The 5,262-nt window shown below is 37.3% G+C and overlaps 1 long non-coding RNA gene and 1 pseudogene across 2 annotated transcripts; one reads left to right on the forward strand and one right to left on the reverse strand.

Annotated features, from left to right (window-relative positions):
* Positions 1 to 312: 312 nt before the first annotated feature.
* Positions 313 to 2,154, forward strand: LOC147522797 (uncharacterized). The gene is made up of 3 exons (XR_015195619.1): positions 313 to 637; positions 941 to 1,043; positions 2,054 to 2,154. It is a non-coding gene; the product is annotated as an uncharacterized LOC147522797 (long non-coding RNA).
* A 972-nt stretch (positions 2,155 to 3,126) lies between these two features.
* Positions 3,127 to 4,835, reverse strand: LOC147522798 (non-functional NADPH-dependent codeinone reductase 2-like; annotated as a pseudogene). Its single transcript, XR_015214702.1, has 4 exons — positions 4,446 to 4,835; positions 3,896 to 4,146; positions 3,633 to 3,811; positions 3,127 to 3,550 (listed from the first exon to the last, which is right to left on the reverse strand). The product of XR_015214702.1 is annotated as a non-functional NADPH-dependent codeinone reductase 2-like (transcript).
* Between the last annotated feature and the right edge of the window lie 427 nt (positions 4,836 to 5,262).

Here is a 5,262-nt window from a genome sequence, read left to right on the forward strand (position 1 = left end):
CGTGAGTCATATGGAAAGCTATTCACCACTCACACCCCCAAGTTCCTTGGCTTAAAACACATTTATGTTTTATGGTCTGCAGCTTCATATGTTAAAGATGTGATTATCAGATTACTTGACACTGGCATTTGGGCAGGTTGCAGTAGTTTCAATGACAAAGCAATGACACCAGTGGCAGAGAGATGGAAAGGTAACTGAAAATTGAACAACATTCAGCCCTTTCAATTGCAACTTCAAGCTCATAGAGGCTATGGAACGCACACATCCTTAACAGATGTAGATAAATCTGTAATCATTGCAGGACATCCCGCATATGCCAAGGGAACATTAAGAGGAGTCACCCCAGGCGCACTCCTTGGACTTGATGTTGGAACCCCTTAGCCAGCTGGTTTTGCAAAATAAAAAACAATTGAATCAGTGAAAAGAAATGGCAAAGAGGAGATATTTGAGAGAAATTTCAAAGAAAAAACAAGTCTGGAACAGTGTTGAAAAAATGCCGCTTGATCACAAGAAAACCCAAGAATTTGGGAGCTCAGGGAGTAGCCCATGTGGAAGGAATCAGTAGGGAGAATCTTAATGCAGAAACTCCTTATTCTAATCTCTTGCTGATAAATCGTACTGCTAGCCCTCTTTCATGGTAAGTTCATTTTCAATGTTGGTATTTGTCTTTAGTCCTGTATTGATAGAAGGGTTGAGCAGCTCCTAAATAGTGTAGTTTGACCATAATCAAAACTGACTTTGATGTGAAGCTTGAGATTTTTAGACCTAGGATTTGTTTGACTTATAGTGCAAGTTTTTCATTTCCCCTATCAACTCGGTTGGAATATGTGTATAGGCGTAACATTGCTAGCTTATGTTATACACTGATCATAATTATCAAAACTTAAAACTAAAATAAACAAACAAAAATAAATAAAAACTGATCATAATTGCCATCCAGGTTTATGGAGTGCAAGGATAGAAACAACCGCAGTGCTATATTGCTACCATATTCATTTCTCCCTTCTATGGCATCAAGGAAACTAAGAAATGCAGCAGAGAAGGTGTGTTGGTCTGTAAAATCTATTTGTATACACATTATTTGCTCAGTGTATCTTCTTTTTTTCTATTTTTTTTATAATGGTTATGCTCTCTAGCCAAGTAAAAACTGGTGGACCATGTTACACGCAAAATTCTGCTATGAGTATTGCCTGGTTAATCATCACTGAAAGTAGCTGTATTTTCTTTGTCCACACGTGATGTGCAATGTGTAATGTGTTGAAGACTTGCAGTAACATGTTAAAACCCGTAAACCGATACCCCTTCATTTTGGGGTGAGGTGTACGGGATACATCAACTACATCAACATTAGACTTTGGAAAACAACATAAAAATTAGGTGCATGTAGAAAATCTGGGAATCATAATTGGGATTTGGTACAGCCGTACAAGTCATTTCTTACTAATTGTGCTTTAGTAATATGCTAAATTACTTAGATCTGGGCTACCACTAGAATATCCCGAGAATATCCCTATGACATGACTGCACTGTTGGCTACACTCTTGACTTCTGCCGAATGGGGACTTGATAGACTCTAGAGAATGGACACTTATAGACGCACCATTGACTACACTTGGTCCGTACTTTTTATCTGAAGCATGACCAGAGATCTTCTGGAACGTTGCCCTATCAATTTCCACTTTCTTTTTGCACTTCGCGGAAAGAATAAATATGTAATTACATGGTCCTCGTACTCTTTCAGTTAGAATTGTAAAATTAAAATACTCACAAAACATACACACTGTTCCTCTTTCCCTACTTTCTCAATTACTAAAAAGAAAACGTATCTCCATGGCATGCGCTTCTCTCCACTGAATTCTGCCGATTTGCTACAAAATCGTCGTTCTCCTCATCTCTCCTCCTCCAAAACACAACCAAACATGGAAAAAAATAAATAAAAAAAACTATCAAAATAAAACTTTGTAGAAGAAGGTAAGTGAACTATTTAGAATTAAACTTTCTCTGTTTCCCCTTTGTAGGAACCACTTTCAATTATCTTGATTTTCTTTTGTAGGCAATCACAACTATTATCTTATGTTCCTCAATATTCTAGGTTGCACCAGTTTGCCGCAGAATGACTAAATCAATCAGAATATGGTCGAAAAATAATGGTTATTATCATATCTTATATTCCTCAATATCCTAGGTTGCACCAGTTTGCCGCAGAATGACTAAATCAATCAGAATATGGTCGAAAAATAATGGTTATTATCATACCACTTTAGACGCAACTCAAATACTATCACAGAATGAAGGTTTCATATTGATGACAGAAGGATCCTTTGACAATATAGCCTTCCTAATGAAATATCATGTACATCTCATCATCCACCTTTGTTTTCATTCTAGATTGGAAGAGTATGAAAGTGACGCATAAGTCATCTTCAACTGTTATTTCTTTATCGAATTGGAATGAGAATACTTTTTTTCTCTTGCTTTCACTTCTTTTGGATTTTCAGTTTGCCATTTGATTTATTAGTTGCAGTATACTCACTTTCTTTCACTTTCTTCCATTGAATGAAAAAATAGTTAAATACCTTTTCAATTATATTTTTACTTTTGGTCCTTTATAACTTTTTTAGCCATGTGGTTATTGGGGATGCTTATATGAACTCCACCTTATAGCGACTCCAAAGTTACTCCACTCATAAAAATGAACTTACAAAATGAACTGAGGACTAATTTTTTGTGGATGTGTACATCTCATGATGGAGAACACCCCCACCAAAAATCAGCTCAATTGAATATGTCTAATCTTGTCAAAAATTGTATCGAAATTAAAAAACGGACCGGTTGGATAATTTCATAACTTTCTAAATGATTTTTGATGAGGTTGTACATCTTCAAATGAGCTGATTTTTTGTGAGGATGATCTCTATTGTGTGGAAAACATCTCCACCAAAAATCAGCTTCTAGTTCATTGAGTTAAGTGGTGGAGTTCATTTGGAGTTCGTTTTAGTGGAGTTCGTATAACCATCCCCGTGGTTATTTCTTCATCTTTTATATCCCCCATCTCATTCTTAATTAAACCAACTCTATTGTTTACCTATCCTGTTCCAGCATTCAAACTCATTTCCAAACAAAGTATTTCAATGTAAAGACTCAAATTTTTTTTACTGAACTATTCTGCTTTTCTGTTTGCTAGCGCAATTATTGACATTAACATCTTTCAAATAAAAAAATTAACTATTTTTACAACATGTGCATCGCACGTGCCCATTTACTAGTACTGTTAATACAAACTTCATACTTATATGCTGGCCACATGATCTCAATCGCACAAACGAATGATTCACTTGGATATTATTGGAGAAATTCTTTCCATATGTAGGATTAGATCTCTCCATCACGACGTCGCATTGCTCCTCTCCTGCGGTATCTGGCCAATCAATTTATGCTCTGCTGGGTTCAATGCCCAATCAAAAATCTGCAGGTTACTTTGCATCCTCTCTTCATTGAAGCTTTTCACCACCACACACACACCTTGTTCATATGCCCATCTAAGACAAATCTGCACCCGTACCAAATAGTTGAATATATGCTTGGCGTTGGAAGTCAGAGAAATGCACTTTGAAGAAGAGAACAATACTAACCTGAGCATGAGTCTTTCCTTTAGCTTTGGCTATCTCACTCAGCACCTCAGAGTCCATAACACTGTTGGTTCCCCAAGATGTGCCTTTGGCCCCGAAGGTGAATATGCGGTTACAATGATACCTTTGGCTTGGCAAAACTCTCTCAACTTGTTTTGTTGCCAAACTGGACACATCTCCACCTAACAAAATGACCAACTCTCGCCGACTGTCATTCTCACTGGTAGATAAATAATTATTGACTGGATTGTTAGAAGTTGACTTACTTGATTGACAGCGGGTGGAATCGTTGAAATGGACAGAATGTGTTCAAGACTTCAAGCTCCTTGCAGAAAAATTGCTGACGCCGATAGACTTCGTAAGGCCAAGAACCTGACACTCTTCCATGGTTGCCCATACAGATTTGAAATCCAAGGGAAGAAGATCCTCTTTTGGTATTGGGTAAACATGCTCCCCTGCTTTAGAACTTATTGGCCAGTGTATAAGGTAAAGATCAAGGTACTCCAGTTGAAGACTCCTACAGTGATTAGTCATAATGAAATTGAAATGCACCCAAAGTTTATTCAAATAAATATTCCATGGTAATTTAGAAACTAAATTAAATGGATTGTATTGACATTCACATTAATGAAAACGATTACAAGATGACATACAACCTCAGACCTAAACCCTAGCAAACAGTCGATACATTAATACCCTTATATAAACTATGTTTCTAACGTTGTCAATGATTGTTAAAAAGAAAAATAACTCTGAAAATGCATCAGGTGAAATTTGTACAAAACAGTGAAAATAGCAATGAATGAGTGAAGCTACCTCAGAGAATTCTGAAGAGCAGGGAGTACACGATCTTGATGAGCGTCGCTACACCATAACTTGGAAGTTATAAAGAACTCTTCTCTAGATTTTACAAGGCCAAGTGCAAGTGCTTCCTTTATAGCTTCACCAAGTGCCTGCTCCGTCTGGTACAACGAAGCCGTATCAAAGTGTCTGTAACCAGTTTTTATCCCATTAAGTATCGCCGACTTTATGGAATCTGATGCTGCCATAGGATAGGTCACTGTGCCAAAGCCAACAAGAGGCATCCGCTGGCCGGAGTTCAGAATAACATTAGGAACATTAGCCATCACTCTTCCACTGGTTTAAGTTCTCATAGTTGCCAACTTTCTTCTTCTATTTATATGCATTGTTTTGGTTAACTAGTTCCATTATTGGTATGACCAGGAATCACCGTACCAATTTTGTTTGCGAGTTCCATTATTGTTGATGTGCCATTCGTCAAGTAAACATCACTTAGCTTCTGTCTTTTTTCCGATAATTCATCACTTAGCTGCTTTACAACACTTTAGACCACACCGATAATTCATCACTTTTATCCCATTAAGTAGTTCCATTATTGCTATGGCCACCAGGAATCACCGTATCAATTTTGTTTGCTAATTCCATTATTGTTGATGTGCCATCAAGTAAACATCACTTAGGCTGCCTTTTCTTTTCGATAATTCATCACTTAGCTTCTTTAGCATAGCAGGTGCCGACTAGCAAAGTCGGTAAAACATTTGGGTGATGATACCAGAGGTTTGGGGTTCGAATCCCGCCAGCATGAGTTATTGATCTCATTTAAAACAGGCTT

The sequence above is a fragment of the Coptis chinensis genome, chromosome 1, assembly GCF_015680905.1.
Source record: "Coptis chinensis isolate HL-2020 chromosome 1, ASM1568090v1, whole genome shotgun sequence".
Taxonomy (NCBI): Eukaryota; Viridiplantae; Streptophyta; class Magnoliopsida; order Ranunculales; family Ranunculaceae; genus Coptis; species Coptis chinensis.